At 46.4% G+C, this 17715-nt stretch overlaps 1 non-coding gene across 1 annotated transcript; it reads left to right on the top strand.

The window, feature by feature from the left end:
- Window positions 1-12876: 12876 nt before the first annotated feature.
- Window positions 12877-12949, top strand: TRNAD-GUC (transfer RNA aspartic acid (anticodon GUC)). Its single transcript has one exon. It is a non-coding gene; the product is annotated as a tRNA-Asp (tRNA).
- Window positions 12950-17715: the final 4766 nt, after the last annotated feature.

Below are 17715 nucleotides of genomic sequence, written 5' to 3'. Positions count from 1 at the left end.
GTCCTGGAGAGCAGAGGAAGCAGCTCAGAGCTCAAAGCTGGGGGCAGGAGGGGCGGGGCTGGGACAAGGGGCATGGTTCCCTGCGAGCACTCCAGCTGCCCTCTGGCCTTTACCAGGGCAGCTAGGAGGAAACATGTGCTTATATATATAGCCTCCCCAGGGAGCCTTCCCCTCCCCTCCTTCAAAGTGCTAGAAGCCTCTGAGATCAGCAAAAAGGAAGTCGTTGCTAGCTGAGTCAGGGGTTATCTTGTACTCTAAGAAAGGGCTGGCGGGGGAGGGCATTGCCCTGCTAGGGCGAAGTGCAAACGCATTGGATGCATGATGGGGATCCTGGCTGTGCTGCTCATTTCCTGTGGGACCCTGGGTAAGCCATTCACTTCACTGAGCCTCAGTTTCTTCATCTGAAAAGGAGTAAAGTTATCCTCTCTCCTTCCATTCATTCATTCATTCACCAACTCTTGTAAAGCAAGTGCCATGTGCCAGGCTTCTACTGCGGAGGCAGATGTGAGATCAAGTGTGCAGAATCAACTATTACAGGTGCTGGCGGAGTGGGCATAGCGGAAAGCAGATGCCGTCATTGTTCATTACTATCTCCTCGGACCCCTCTCCCATGTTCATGCGGCACCCCCTCTTGGTGACCTTGCATTCCCAATCCCCAAGCTGCCGGAGCCACCTAGCCTGCAGGCTCTAGGAAAGTGGGAAGTGCCTGGAAACTTACATCCTCGGGGAAGCCCTTCGCCAATGCCTGCTGGAGGGGTACAGACTCCAGGTCCAGCGTGACATGTACTGTTTCTCGAGTTCCTGGAGGGGTGGAGCCAGTTTCCTTCTGTGAGACAAGACTTGGCTGTCTCCTCCCCTTCAGGGTCTGCTTCCCCCTCCCCTACTGGTTTCCCCTGGAAGCTCTGCCTGATAAACGACTGGCCCACGAATCCTCGTCTCAGGGTCTCCTTTGGGGACCCCAATCTGAGACAATGTGTATGTGTGAGGGAGTGAGGCACATAGGGAGGACTGGCCAGTTCTTCTGGGGGGAGAGTGGCGCATGCACTTGTGGAGTGTGAGGTTGGCTCTGCTGAGGTTTGGAAGATGAAAGGCAGTGGGGACCGCGCTGGGGCTTTGTAAACCATAATACTCGGCTCAGTTGTCAGACAGAGTGGGACATGCCACCCACCCACCCCCCGCCCCCATTGCAGACTCCCAGCCTGGGACCCCATGTTTAGAGACTCTTGTCACTGCTGCTTCCATTCCTAAACCCTGTGCGTCCTCTCCATTTCACCTCTCATGGAAATACTTGGTTTTCTCCAGCCTCCCTGCTGTGGCCTCCCAGGAGCACACCTGTGTGGCAGCACAGTGGCCCACATCACCTGGCTGATGATGACCAGCTGTGTGTCTACATCTCCCACTTGACCATGAACACCTTGAGATCAATGTCTCATTTCCACGCCCACCAAGTCCCGTGCAGATCACCTGTCCCATGGCCAGTGTTTGTAGAATGAATATATGATGGACCGGCTCTGAGTCACTCTCCTTTGGATCAGGGACTCCCATGTGGTCTCTGCCCAGCATGACTGGGGTCAGTGTGTACACAGGGGAGCCATGCAGCACGTCCTCTGATGGGAGCAAGACTGAAGTTGGGGAGGCCAGCAGTGCCTGATCTCATAGTCCTTACTTATGGAGTGAAATATGGTGAGCACCCCGCTCAGCTCTTCACTAGCTTTGCACATTCCCCTCCCCAGCAGTAAGGACCCTCACCTGGCAGAGGAGCATGCAGTGAGAGCCCTTTACATATGCAAGGGCTTCTCACTGAGTCCATTTTAGGAAGCCGCTTCTAATCTTTGCTCCTCAACAATTCAGAGGGGATAGCCTGCTCTCTGTCTGGGTTTTATAACAGGGGGCGCTGGGAGAGGTGGCTGGAGATGGGAGAGACAGAGGCACGCAGGAGAAGCGTGAGGACTGGCCTGAGCAGGGTGGGAAGCCTTTGCGCCTTGACCATGTGTTACAACTTCACTGGGATGGCAGAAGGTCATTGGGCGGGTGGGTTTGGGGTGGGGTGCCTTACCCCAATTAGTCTATTTAGGGGCTTTCCCAAGATGCTTTTTTTTTTAAAGGCATTTCTTTTAAAGTTTATTTCTTTTATTTATTTATTTTTGGCTGCGTTGGGTCTTCGTTGCTGCGCGCGGGCTTTCTCTAGTTGCGGCGAGCGGGGGCTACTCTTCGTTGCGGTGCGCATGCTTCTCTTGGGGTGGCTTCTCATGCTGCAGAGCAGGGGCTCTAGAGCGCAGGCTCAGTAGTTGTGGCTCGCGGGCTCTAGAGTGCAGGCTCAGTAGTTGTGGCGCACGGGCTTAGTTGCTCCGCAGCACATGGGATCTTCCCAGACTAGGGCTCGAACCCTTGTCCCCTGCATTGGCAGGCAGATTCTTAACCACTGCGCCACCAGGGAAGCCTCCAAAGACGCTTTTTAAAAAAACACCCAGTCTCGCTGCTCTGTCTGGGAAAGTAAGTAAGGCAGGGACTACCAACCCATTTTACAAAAGGAAAAGCTGAAGTCTACAAAAGGTAAGTGAGTAGACACCACCACGGAGCTACTTATGCTGACTCCCAAAATGGGAACTGCACGTTCCCGCTGGAAAGGGGGATTCCAACAGCCCGAGCAGTTATTCAAAGTAAGAGTGGGAGAAGTAGGAGGTCCCAGGAAAGAATAGAAAGGGATAACTAGTGTAAACAGTGTTGCAGTGAACATTGGGGTGTATGTATCCCTTTGGACCATGTTTTTCTCCAGATATATGCACAGCAGTGGGATTGCAGGATCATATGGTAAGAGAGCTAACATTTAGATAGAGAAGGAGGAGGAGAAGAAGGAGGGGAAGGGGGAGGGGGATGGGGAGGGGAGGGGGAGGAAGAGGAGGGGGAAGGGAAGGAGGAGGAGAAGGAGAAGGAGGGGCAGGAGGCCAAGACAGCAGATGCAGGCAAAGACTTGGGGAACGGGGCTTCCCTGGTGGCGCAGTGGTTAAGAGTCCGCCTGCCGATGCAGCGGACACGGGTTCGTGCCCCGGTCCGGGAAGATCCCACATGCCGCGGAGCGGCTGGGCCCGCGAGCCACAACTACTGGGCCCACGCCGCACAACTACTGGGCCCACGCCCCACAACTACTGAAGCCTGCGCCCCTAGAGCCCGTGCTCCGCAACAAGAGAAGCCACGGTGATGAGAAGCCCACGCACCGCAACGAAGAGTAGCCCCCATTCGCCACAACTGGAGAAAGCCCGCGTGCAGCAACAAAGACCCAACTCAGCCAAAAATAAATAAATAAATACATTTTTTTAAAAAAGAAAAAATATATTGGCTTATTTATTAAAGAGGCAGTTCAGTAAAGTGTATACCTGTTACCATATTTCAGCAAACAAAAAGTGGTCATTCTTGTTTTGTTGTTTTTATTACAACTCGTTTACAAGCTGGTGAACTGACTAAGCAATCCACAGGCTCTTCCATTTAATATATCATGGCATTTAATCTAATCTTTACAGTAATGACCCTGTGGAGTAGATATTATTCATTTTGTTGCACAGAGGTGAAGTAACTTGTTCTGGTCACAGTCCCTGACCACACCTTGTTTGCAGCTGAAACCTGAAAACAAGGGTGTTAGAAATATGGGGAAAGTGAGGGAGAAAAAGGCTAAGAAAGAGGAGGAAAATGGACAGGATGATCCTAAAATTCATGTGGAAATGGAAGGAGCTCAGAACAGCCGAAAGAATCTTGAGAAAGAAAGACAAAGTTGGAGGACTAACAGTTCTGGATTTCAAAACTTACTGCACCATAAAGTAATCAAGGTAGTTTGATGCTGGCGTGAGAATAGACATATAGATCAACAGAACAGAGCTGAGAGTCCGGAAAGAAACCCTTACATTTATAGTCAATTGATTTTTGACAAGGGTGCCAAGTCCATTCGATGGAAAAGAACAGTCTTTTCAACAGTTGGTGCTGGGACAACCGGATATCCACATGCAAATAAATAAAATGAAACCCTACTCCATACCACATACAAAAATTAATTCAATATGGAGCAAAAATCTAAATGAGAGATAAAACTATAAAACTCTTAGAAGAAAACAGGTGTAAATCTTCATGACCTTGGATTAAGTAACAGTTTCTTTGATGTGATATCAAAAGCACAAGCAAGCAAAGGAAAAATAGATAAGTTGGACTTCTTTAAAATTAAAAACTTTTGTGAATCAAAGCACACTCTCAAGAAAGTGAAAAGCCAACCCACATAATGGGAGAAAATCTTTGGAAATCACCTGATAATTCTAGTATCCAGAATTATAAACAAGTCCACAATACAAAGACAAATAACCCAATTTAAAAATAAGCAAAGAATTTAACTAGACATTTCTCAGAAGAAGATATACAAATGGCCCATAAGCACATGAAAAGATGCTCAACTGTGGATTGCTTAGTCAATAGGGAAAAGCAAATCAAAACCACAATGAGATATCACTTCACACCTAGTAGGATGGCTATGGAAAAAACCCAACAACAACAGAAAATAAAAAGTGTTGGCAAGGAAATGGGAACTCTCATACATTATTCATGGAAATGTAAGATGGTATAACCACTGTGGAAAGGTTTGGCAGTTCCTCAAAAAGTTAAACATAGAGTTACAGTATGACCCAATAATTTCACTCTAAAGTATATACCCTAGAAAAGTAAAAATATTTACACTGAAACTTGCACATGAAGGTTCATAGCAGCATTATTCATAGTAGCCAAAAAGTGGAAACAACCTAACGTCCATCAATTGATAAATGGATAAACGAAGGTACAATGCAGTATACAGTGGAATTTTATTCAACCATAAAAAGGAATGAGGTACTGATATATGCATTATGTTAAATGACAGACACAACAGACCAGACATTGTATGATTCCATTCATAAGAAATGTTCACAATAGACACATCCGTAGAGACTTAAAGTAGATTCCTGGTTGCCAGGGGCCTGGAAGAAGTAGAAAGTAGGGAGATACAGAGTTTCTTTTGGGGGTGATGAAAATATTCTAGAATTCGATAGCAGTGAGTGTTGTACAAATTGTGAGCATACCACTCACAGGTACACTTTAAAGGGGTTAAAATGGTGAAGTTTATGTGATGTGGATTTTATCTCAATTAAAAATCAGACGAAAAAAGAAAGAAAGAGAAGATGCTGTGGAAACATTCAAAATGTCTGTTCAAATGTTGGGGCCTTTATTAATGGCTTTATTAAAGCTGCGCCCAGTTTCAAAGATCTTGTCTGCCTCCCTCATGTGGGCCTGACTTTCGTCAAACAGTCTGATATATTAGACTGGAAACCGAGAGGGCACAGGCAGTGGGATTTCCCCCGGTCCTCCCTTACCTTGGTCACACTTCCTGGCAAGCGGGCAGACAAGGAAGCTTCCTTCAGTGGGTCCCATGGCCGAGTCCTTAGAGAGTTGAGGCTTGAGGGCCCCCTTCTCTCTCTCTTTTTCCTCCTGTGACCGTCCTCAGACCCCAGTGCCTCCTTACTCCCTCTCTCCGTTCTTATATCAAAACCTACTCTATAGACAGGCAATAAAAGGCACACATTCCCTCTACACCTAAGTGACTGAAAACAGCTTAAAATAAGACGCTTCATATATTCTAGGCCTCTGCAAATGAGGACCATTGAAGCCAGGTTTCTGCTTCTTGGAGAGGGGCATTGAAAATATGCAAAGGGAGAAGGAGTGCGTGAACCCAACATTGCTGAATTGAAAGCAGAGGTATCCATGTATATATCATCTTTTAGAAACACTGATACACCAATAGCGATGAGCATACCTAGCAAAGATATTTCTCCTTGGAGAAATAAATGATTCTAGTCCTGGGTCAAAGAAAGTAGAACCTGGAATATCTTTTTGGTGCCAGAAAGTAAGAAGTTGCTCAAAGAATCATGGGGATATGTCAAAAGGACATAGGAGCCAGCTTTCAGGGGCTCACACTGGCCAAATCTGAGACAGTTGGACCAGTAATAGTTGACAGTGATGTATTGAATAAGAAATCAATCAATCAATGAACAAAGTAAGTTTGAGGTTGAATTTTGTCTCCTCACAAGAATGAATGTTGGGGTCCTAACCCCCAGGACCTCAGAATGTGACCTTATTTGAAGATAGGGTCTTCACAGAGATAATCAAGTTAAAATGAGGTCATTAAGGTGGGCCCTAATCCAGTATTAACTGGTGTCCTTACAAAAAAAGGAAAATTGGACACAGAGATAGACACACAGAGGGAATATGATGTGAAGATACAGGGAGAAGATGGCCATTTACAAACCAAAGAGAGAGGCCCGGAAGAGATCCTTCCCTCAGAGCCCTCAAGGAAGAACCAACCCTGCTGACACCTTGATCCCAGACTTTTAGTGTCCAGAACTGACTGGGAGCAAATAAATTTCTGTTGTTTAAGCCCCTCAGTTCATGGTGCTTCGTTATGGCAGCCCTAGCAAACTAGGGAGAGAAGAGAAAGCTTTACCCTACAGTAGGATGCCAACTAATAAATATAGAAGAAATGATGGAGTTAGAAAATCATCCATGGATGCTAAAATTAGTGGGTAAACGGGTGATGAGAGATGGGATATTTACATAGTCTCAAAGTATCTCCCCACAAATCACATGTTAATTACAAAGAAAAAGTCGGTGACTCAATAGTGAAGAAACCTGGGGGACACATTTCTTAAAAACCATGTGAGTCTTCCTAGGAAGGTTTGGAACTGGACTGGGGATCAAGGAGAGAATCAGCTATGGTATACTGGAATGTTCTATACCCAGACCGCTAAAAACTAGCTGTGCAGACTTGAGCAGGTCACTCACTTCTCCCAAGCTTCAATTTCCTCATCTATGTAATGGGCAGGGGGTGTGGGTGACATGATCATGAGACTCCAAGGAAGTTATGGATATGAGAGCTTTTAGTAAACTTCAAAGCATGGTGCCCCTGCAAGTCTTCACCATCTAACAGCAATCAGAGCCTTAAACTAGAGGAATTAAGCCCATTTCAGGCATTAGACAGCAGAGGAGCAAATATATGGGGTCATTGAGGTCTTTCTTGGGCCCCTAAAATTGAATATCAAGGCAGTTGGGCTCTTTTTCTTTTCAGGGCCACATGGCATGCAGGATCTTAGTACCTCCCCCAGGGATGGAACCCACGCCCCCTGCAGTGGAAGCGTGAAGCCTCAACCGCTGGGCCACCAGGGAAATCCCTTTGCTGGCTCTTGAATGGGCTTTAAGGAAGAATGGAAGTGACTTGGAAGATAGGACCAACAATATCGGTCTTGCTCTTTTCTTGGGATCTGGGGTCTGGGTGACAGACAGCTGTTTCAAGATCCTTCCTGGGGTAGATGAAGTGGATGTGTTTTAAGAGGTTAAAAAAAATCTGTCAGGCTTCCCTGGTGGCGCAGTGGTTGAGAATCTGCCTGCTAATGTGGGGGACACGGGTTCGAGCCCTGGTCTGGGAAGATCCCACATGCCGCAGAGCAACTAGGCCCGTGAGCCACAACTACTGAGCCTGCGCGTCTGGAGCCTGTGCTCCGCAACAAGAGAGGCCACGACAGTGAGAGACCCGCGCACCGCGATGAAGAGTGGCCCCCGCTTGCCACAACTAGAGAAAGCCCTTGCATAGAAACGAAGACCCAACACAGCCAAAAATAAAAATAAATAAATTAAAAGAAGGCTCAACATTAAAAAAAAAGAAATCTGTCTCCTGGCCCTGCTAGTCTGATACAGATAATTGACAATTGCCCTCTTAAATAACTCGCCCTTTGTTAAAATGCAAAGGTGTTTCTTGGTAGGGATAACAAATCCCTCACGTAAACCCACTAATAAAACTTAACCAAACTAGTCATCCATCTAGCCATCCACCCACCCATCCACCCGTCCATCCATCCACCCACCCATCCATCCGTCCATCCATCCACCCACCCATCCATCCACTCATTGAACACTGCTGTATGCCAGGTGCCCTGCTCATCCCGGGTATCCCAGGGGGGAACTATACACAGCTGATGCCCTTGGGGAACTCACACTAACCCATGAGAGACAAAGGCAATTATGATACAAGTGGTAGGTGCCCCAATGGAGGAACAGAAGGCCATACTTTAGAGCAGAAGAGGTCAGAGAAGACTTCCTGGGAGAGGTGCCTCCAGGGCTGAGTAAGGCTGACCAAGGGGACTGGGTGGGGGTGGGGAGGGGTGGAGACGTGCTAGAGAGAGAGGTGTTCCAGGCCCTGGAGGTCACAGGTATGAGGTCAAGGAGGAGGGGGTGACTTGGTTAGGTATGGAGTTTCGCAGAAATCACTCTGGTTTTGGTTAACCAGAGTGGAGAGATCGTTGTGGAGGCGTGGCTGGGATCCAGGAGGGATAGGAGGAGCCAGTGAGAGTGGAAAGAAGGGCAAAGATGTGAAAATTATTCACAAAGTCAACTCGTCAGGGTTTGCTGTCATGTTGGTTGAGGAGGGAGAAGGAGGTGACTAGGGTAACAGGTTTCAGACCGGGGTGCGTCTGTGTGGGTGAGGCCATTCCTGGAGGAGAATTCACCAGCAGAAGCAGGTCTGAGTGAAAGGCACGTGGGGTGGTCAGGTTCAGAGTACTGGGGGTTCTAGGAGAGCCTTCTAGTATGTGGCAGGCAGGGCGGTAGCGAGAATTCTGGGCATCCAACAGGCTATTCGAGCAGGAAGGCTCTTAGGGAGTCTCACCTCTCCTGGCACTTCGCAGATGGCAAGTGGAGGCCCACAGAGATTGCACAGATCCAAATGCCCCCACCCAGCCCAGTCCCAGACCCTGACAGCGTAGCACCATGGGAAGAGTACAGCCCTAGAGGCAGCCCATCCTGGGTTCCAGCCCTGCCCCTATTGGGGGCCCCGGGCTAGATGTTTAACTTCTCTGAACCTCAGACAATTTGCTGGAAGAGAGGGGTGTGAAAGCTCACCTCCCAGGGTGATGGGGGTTCTTGAGCCTCAGTGAAGGACTCCATTCCAGGCCTGCCGTCTTCGACTTGGCGAATCACCACCAGACCAGACCAGCATCCCTCTAGCTTTTCCCTTAAAACCCCACTTGGCTCTTCTGAGCTCTTACCTGATCCTCTTATTATTCCTATATCATAGGTGAGGAAACTGAGGCCCAGAGAGGTGAAATGACTTACTCAGGCCCTGAAACCAAGATGCAGCAGGGCTGGTCCTACATCTTCCGGCAAAGAACCACAGAGCAAGGCGGGCCGCTGTGCTGCGAGGTGCTGAGTCCCCTTCCTCAGTGCCCCTCAAACCCATCCCTTCCTGTTGACCCTAACTGACAGCACCTCTGCCCAGCCTCCATCAGCTCCCTCCTGGATTCCTGCCCCAGCCTCTTAACTGAAGGTGGCTGAAGACAGACAGAGTGTCTGGGGTTTAAAGTGAGGGAGATGCAGGAAGGAGCCAGGAGGATGGATGGGCGCTGGGGTGGGGCGCTCAGGGGATTCAGGAGAGCGGGCTGGGGGTGTCACTGCTACCCATGGTACCCTTCCCCCTCGCCAGCCAAGACACATGCAGTCCCAGAGGACTGGGAACAGGGGGTGGTCCTGAGAGCCACTTACCTGGAGGTGACAAAGTGACAGTCGCAGCACCAAATCTAGAAATGTTTCGCCTCTCTTATCAAGTCTGGGAGAGTAGGAGGGGAGGAGGGGCCTCCCGGGCAGGGCGGGGAGCCTCCCATACACTTCATTTCTGCTTGGCTTGGAAACTCAGAAGCCCAAAGTTCATGAGGACTTTTGAGAAGTTGGCTTTGTGGCATCAGACAGGTGAATGCGTAGGGTGAGAGGCCATCCCGTCAGGAGAGCGTGGGAGCCCTTTATCAGGGTGGACTTCTCCCCAAACACCCTAAGCCCAGGCCTGGAAGAGATGTGGCCCTGCTCAGGGCAAAGGGGAGACAGGTGACAGCTATGAAGCAACTTGCCCTTTGGTCTCTTGAGAGGAGGGCTTCCCAGAGCTCAACTTTTTTTTTTTTTCATGAAACCCATTTATTTTATTGGGCTATAAAAAAAATACAGACTCATAAAGTGAATATGATGTAATCTCAAAGGCAAATAAATAGTTAATAGAGATGAAAGTGTCAATCAGCAAGAATCAAGGCAAATGCGTAAAAATAAAGGTCTATGTCCAAGGCTGGTGGAGATAAAAATACCACGTGGTAATGGTATTCAGGGCCGGTGAATGGAATGCTAACAGGGATGTAGGATGGAGTAAGAAGTGTTTCCTAGTTAGTGATGTTAACTTTTTAATTTCTCCCCAAGAATGGTTTTTATTTCCTCAAAAGAAGAAAGGAGAAAACAATCCTTACCTTTAGTAAAATTTAATAAAATACATTGCAATGAGTCTTTTAACAGACACACAACACCAATATGTAGTATGCTTGTTTCAGACTGAAACAGGGTTAGAAAATATGATTATGTAATGAATCAAAAATTTAATTGTAGGGCTTCCCTGGTGGTGCAGTGGTTGAGAGTCCGCCTGCCGATGCAGGGACATAGGCTCGTGCCCCGGTCCGGGAAGATCCCGCATGCCATGGAGCGGCTGGGCCCGTGAGCCATGGCCGCTGAGCCTGCGCGTCCGGAACCTGTGCTACGGGAGAGGCCACAACAGTGAGAGGCCCGCGTACCGCAAAAAAAAAAAAAAAAAAAAAAAATTTAATAGTAGACCCGCTTATTGATGATGTATATAAACATACTAGTAAAAAAGACTCTTGACCACGTAATAAAAACTAAACGTATGTTTATGTCAGTGGCTCAGTGTGTGAAATTAACTCAAAAATCAACAATATAAAAGTCTCATAAGTTTCAAATAATGTAAGTTTTACTTGCAGCATGAATTTATGCATTCACTATATATGGTTTTTACCATACACCATGCTTAGATTATTGGAGGCCAGAGCTCAACTTAACACAAACAGGAGCACAAATAGTGGTACCGCTAACCAGCTGGTCCACTCTGCCTGGTGAACTGGGACAGCTGTAAACCAAAGGGAACTAGAAGATCCCCTTGTATGTCTCAGTGTCATTGCTACCTCCTAGATGTTGCAGGCCCCAGGGGAACAGAAGCAGGGGTCAAGAGATAAAGCTCAAAGAAGAAAGACATTGGTAGTTGGCAGAGCCATTCAGAGACAGATCTGCTCACCTTGAATGATAGTGAGATCCCCAACAAGGGGACCATGCAAGCACATCTTGGCAGGCCTCCGAGTAGGAAATTCAAGCTTCAGATGAGGAAGTCCCATTCAGTTCTGGGGTTCTGGGATCCAGGGAAGGACCCATTTCAGACTCAATGCCATTAGAACTCTAAGTCCAATGGAAAGACAAATGCATAAGTGAATAATTACACTATAGCATGATAAGGCATACGTAGCAGAGAGATTAAGAGCACGAGCTTTAGAGACAATTACGCCTGGGTTCATATACTGGCTCTATCAGCCTCAGTTTTGTTATCTGTGAAGTAGGGATGAAACCCTTTGCTCCCCAGGGGTATTATGAGAAAAGAGTGAACCACGTGCTGTACATAATGTTCCTGGCAGGGTGCCCGGCCTGTAATAAATATTAACAAGGGGGAGTCATTGCTAGTTCCAAGCACCTGCAGGCACAAAGGTACAAAGGGATCTGGGAGTGCAAAGGAAGACACGGTTCTGTGTGGCAAATGGGGAAGCTTCAGAAAAGAAGGCAGCCTACTCCTGGGCATGTATCTGGAGGAAACCATAATTTGAAAAGATACATGTAGCCCGGTGTTCATTGCAGCACTATTTACAATAGCCAGGACATGGAAGCAACCTAAATATCCATTGACATAGGAGTGGATAAAGAAGATGTGGTACAGATGTACAATGGAATATTACTCAGCCATAAAAAAGAATGAAATAATGCCATTTGCAATGACATGGATGAACCTAGAGATTGGCATACTGAGTGAAGTAAGTCAGACAGGGAAAGACACATATCATACGATATCGCTTCTATGTGGAATCTAAAAAAATGGTACAAAGGAACCTATTTACAAAACAGAAATAGACTCACAGAGGTAGAAAACAAACTTACAGCTATCAAGGGGAAAAGGGGAGGGGAGGGGTAAACTGGGAGATTGGGCTGGCATATACACACTACTATATATAAAATAGATAACTAATAAGAACCTGCTGTATAGCACAGGGAACTCTACTCAGTACTCTGTAATGACCTATATGGGAATAGAATCTAAAAAAAGAGTGGACATATGTATATTTATAACTGATTCACTTTGCTGTACAGCAGAAATGAACACAACATTGTAAATCAACTATACTTCAATAAAAATTATTAAAAAAAAAAAAAAAAGAAGAAGGCAGCAGGAGCTCCACAGGACAAGGGGTCAAGGACATTCCAAGCCAATGGGAAGCCTGGTGAGCGGCAGATCGGTTGAGTTCCAGAAGGTGATGGGAGGAGGTGAGGTTGGGAGTTTGGGGGCAGAGATAACACACTGCATCTCAATTGACCTGCCCCCAAAGCAACTCACATATTATTCCTTAATATCCAGGGAAGTCACCATTGTCCCCTCCCCATATCTGATAATGTCTCTAATTTTGTTGATTGTACCTGTTTAACTCCCAGACCCATCTATTCCTCCTCAACCCCATTCCTCTGCCCCCACTTGCCTCCCACACAAATGCAAGAAAACTCCTCCTAAAATGCAAACTAGCCCTGCTCACTCCCCTGCCTAAAATTCTTCACCAGGACCCCATCACCAACAGCTAAACTTTGTTCATTCCATCATCTCCATAATTTTTACCACTTCTGCCCACCACCCAATCTATTATACACTTAATTGAAATTGACTTCATCCAAAAATATCCATGAGGGAATTCCCTGGTGGTCCAGTGGTTAGGACTTGGCGCTGTCACTGCCAGGGGTCCGGGTTCCATCCCTGGTCAGGGAACTAAGATCCCGCAAGCCACGTGGCACGGCGAAAAAAACCCAAAAAAACAAAAACAAAAAAATACCCATGAAATCACAGATTTAGTGTACTGGCTATATTTTTTCCAATATGCATTGAAACGAACCCACAAATGTTAAAGTAAACCAGGAGTGAGTGTGTGTGTATGTGTGTGTCTGTAGCGGAAACTATCCATGCTCTGCCCATATCTCCTTGTCCTTGTCAATTCAGGGCATGCTGGCCTGGCTTCCATTGCCACCACCTGGCTGACTCTGCCCCCTGGGGCCAGGATGACCTGCTGGGAAAGGGGACTCAGGAACTCCACCCGGAAGTGGCTGATACCAATACCAGTGATTATGAGCAAATAACTTGGCAGGTCTTGATTGACAGACAGGCAAGATGGGGCCAGTGATGTGCTGGTAAATGTTTAACAACTGGCTCTGAGAGGAAAGCTCTGATTTGCAACGTTTGCTGATTCCTATGATGTAAATACTCCTACAGTGGCTGATTCCAAGCTTTCAACCTGGTGTCACTGAACGTGGAGTTGGGAGGAGATGCTGTCCCAGGTCGGTATGTGCTGGCCTTGGTGTACCACTGGGTGGGACCCAGGATGAGGACTTAGGGGGCTCATGGTCCTTAAGGTCTGGGAGATGCAAGGAGGGGAAAGAGTGGTACTGAGAGGGAGGTTGGAATATATTTACTAGCCAGAGGCTCACTGAAAGCAGGTGGATGCTGGAGGAGGGAAGGCCTCTGAGCACATGCACAAAGGTCCTGATGGGCCACAGCTGAGGAGGCCACACCCTAAGAAGGCAAGGAGTCCCCGGGCTTGGGGACAGGAAGCCCTAACCACCAGCTTCTCCTGTCTTGCCTGAGGCCAGGTCCCATCCTTCTCCTTGTAGAAATATCTCCTGCTTGGAAGCTAAGGAAGGATTAGATTCTACTGATCCACGAAAGCTCATGGCTGAGGACCTCACTAAAAGGAGAAGTGAAAGGGGCATTCTTCTTGAAGGACTAGCCCAGCTGGATTTCTTCCCTAAGACAGAAAAACATGAGGCTGGAGCCACAGAGGCCCAGCTCTTTCACTGGGCTGCCCAAGGATATTGAAGTTCTTGGTCTGGAGTCAAACACACTCTTCCCATTTACTTGACCCCAAATCTCATGGGGTCGGTGGGAATTATTGGGAATGTTATGCTTCTGGGATATTCTTGCTTGCCCTACCTCCTGGAAGCAGTAGGAGGCTTGAATGAGAGATAGTTACAAGAGTACTTGGAAAATTGCAAAGCATTGAGTAGAAATGAGTGATGGAATGATGGTGATGCCTCATCCACCAAAGACCCCTGGGAAGCAGCCCCAACTCATTGACTCAGCCTACAGACAAAGTCCTTGGTGAGTTGGGTAGTTAGCTATCCAGTAAGTTTTGGGAGTCTGGGAGAGATGGGGTTCTAAAGGAGCTCCTGGACACCAAGTGGGGAAATTGGCAGGGGGTGGGGTGGTGGTGGGATGAATTGGGAGATTGGGATTGACATATGTACACTAATATGTATAAAATAGATAACTAATAAGAACCTGCTGTATAAAAAATTTTAAAAATAAAATTCAAAATATAAAAATAGGGCTTCCCTGGTAGCGCAGTGGTTGGGAGTCCGCCTGCCGATGCAGGAGACACGGGTTTGTGCCCCGGTCCGGGAAGATTCCACATGCCGCGGAGCAGCTGGGCCCGTGAGCCATGGACGCTGAGCCTGCGCATCCAGAGCCTGTGCTCCGCAACGGGAGAGGCCACAGCACTGAGAGGCCCGCGTATCGCAAATAATTAATTAATTAATTAATTAATTAAAATAAAATAAAATAAAATAAAGGAGCTCCTGGGAGAGGTGGGAGCACCAAGACAGACGATGGCACTGAGAGAGGAGATGGGAAGAGTCTCAACACCAACCGCTGTGCCCGTGAACCCTCTCCATCCTCAGGAAGCTTATAACCTCAGCAGGAAGACAGGGAGAAAGATCACTTTGCTCATCTTTTCCCTGGTTTCTGCTATCAAGGACTCTCAAGAATGGCTCCTTACAAGGAATGATCTCCTGATGGACAGAGTTTCCTGGAATATGATGACCCCAATAGGAGAAGCTGTCTATACAACACGAGGAGTTCTAACTATTTTGCAATCTTTGAGAAACATGGGAAGACACTGGACCGAGAGTTGATAGACCTAGATTCTGATTCCAGCTCTGCTACTTAGCAGCTGAGCAGGCAAGTCACTAACTCTTCCAGGGTCTCAGTTTTCCTACCTGTAAGATGGGCATAGTGATCTCCACCCTGTGTGCCAGCCCAAAAGCATTGTCAAAAACTTAGCTGAGTTAGTGGGTGTGAGATGGGAACTCTTATTCAGATATGAAGGCTGATGAGTTCTGTTCTGTTGGACCACAGACCTGGATCTTTAGGAAGGAATGAAGAACATCAGAAATAGTAAATATGTGGGTAAATATTAAAGGCAATATTTTTTCTTTTAATTTACTTAAAATATATATAACTGTTTATGACAAAGATTTAAAACATTTTATTGTGAGGTTTATTACATACGTAGGTATAATATATATGATAAGTATAGCATGAAGAATGAGAAGAAATGAACCTAGATGGTTGCAAAGTTCTTAGAGTGTATATCAAAAGATAAAATATTAGCTGGAAATAGCCTGAAAAGTTAAGGATGTATATTGTGTTCCTTAGAGTAACCACTAAAAAGGTAATGTAAAGAGATATAGCAAAAGAACTAATAGATAGATTAAAAAGAAATTCTAAAATAAATATGCTATTAACACAAAAGGAGGCAGGAAAGTAGGAACAGAGGAACGTAAGACAAAAGCAAAATAAAACAAACTAAAGGATAAGACAAACAGAAGCCAAATAAAATAGTAGCCCTAAACCCAGTTATATTGATGATTACATTAAATGTAAATGGATTCTTATCAGGGTCCCCAAGACCATCTCTTCATGTAGAGATTCACTAGAAGGACTCAGGATTCATCATGTAGTGTACTCATGCCTAAGATTTACTGCATTGATGTATGAAGAATGTACAGGGCTTCCCTGGTGGCGCAGTGGTTGAGAGTCCGCCTGCCGATGCAGGGCACACGGGTTCGAGCCCTGGTCCGGGAAGATCCCACATGCCGCGGAGCAGCTGGGCCCGTGAGCCATGGCCGCTGGGCCTGTGCGTACAGAGCCTGTGCTCCGCAACGGGAGAGGCCACAGCAGTGAGAGGCCTGAGTACCGGAAAAAAAACAAAAAACAAAAAAGGACGATATGGAGATTTTGTAGATATCACAGGTGGCTGCTTCAGGCTTGTGATAAGATTTCCGGGCTTCCCTGGTGGCGCCATGGTTAAGAATCCGCCTGCCAATGCAGGGGACACGGGTTCGAGCCCTGGTCCGGGAAGATCCCACATGCCGCGGAGCAACTAAGCCCGTGCACAACAACTACTGAGCCTGTGCTTTAGAGCCTGCAAGCCACAACTACTGAAGCCTGCGTGCCTAGAGCCTGTGCTCTGCAACAAGAGAAGCCACTGCAATGAGAAGCCTGCGCACCGAGGCGAAGAGTAGCCCCCGCTCGCTGCAACTAGAGAAAGCCGGCTCGCAGCCAAAAAAAACAAAAAAAACAAAAAAAAAAACAAAGAATAAATAAATTAAAAAAATATTTTACAGATTTCCAATGATGACATCATATATGGTTTCCAAAAGTGCTCTATTTAAAACCTGAGACATCTTAAATATGATGTGCTCTGGATACCCTCCTGAATGATTCAAAATATTGCTCTAGATATACACGCGTTGGAATAAAATTGTTGCATGAAATGTGAGAGTGGGGGAAACAGTATTCTTAATCAGTATATTATTTTCTATGATAGGTGAAACTACATGAAAATTAAATATTGTAAGAAAAAGAGAGAAAGAGAGACCTAAGAAGCATTGCGACCGAGTGTACTGTGTGGTCCTAGTTGGTGTCTCGTTGGAACAAACCGAAAAGACATTTTTGAGATAACTGGGGAAATTGAACACAGATTGGGTAGTAGGTGATACTAAAAAATTGTTGATTTTGAAGGATGTCATAATAGTCATTATGACTATATATCATAATGAAGGATGTCATTATGATTATATTATCTGCCAAAAAGCCTTATTTATTAGAGACATAAACTGTAGTGAAAGGAGCCAAACACAAAAGGTCACATATTGTATGAAATACCCAGAAAAGTAAACCCAAAGAGACAGACAGCCGATTCGCGGTTGCCAGGGGTCGGGGGTAGGAGTGACTGCTTAATGGCTGTATGGGTTTCTTTGAGGCTGAAGAAAATGTTTTGAAACTAGACAGAGGGGGTGATTGTACAACATCATGAATATACTTAATGTCACTAAATTGTATACCCTTTAAATGGTTAATCTTACGTGAATTTTACCTCAATTTTTTATTTTTCGGCCACACCACATGACTTGTGGGATCTTAGTTCCCTGACCAGGGATTGAACCCGGGCCCTCGGCAGTGAGAGAGTGGAGTCCTAACCACTGGACTGCCAGGGAATTCCCCCTACCTCAATTTTTAAAAGAGAAAAAAAATATGTGGGAGAGATGAACAGGGTGGACGTAAAGAAAACAAGATTGGCCAGGCATTGATAATTACTGAAGCTGGTAATGGGTACTTGGGGTTTCACTATACTACTCTCTTGATGTGTATATATGTTTAAAATGTTCTGTAATAGAAAGCTGTGTGTATTTGTGTGTGTG

This window comes from Delphinapterus leucas, chromosome 15, assembly GCF_059928025.1.
Source record: "Delphinapterus leucas isolate spDelLeu-1000000601 "Yukka" chromosome 15, BTC_Dleu_Yukka2, whole genome shotgun sequence".
NCBI classification, from domain to species: domain Eukaryota; kingdom Metazoa; phylum Chordata; class Mammalia; order Artiodactyla; family Monodontidae; genus Delphinapterus; species Delphinapterus leucas.
Note: the sequence above shows the minus strand (reverse complement) of the source record. Positions and strands in the feature narration are given on the sequence as shown.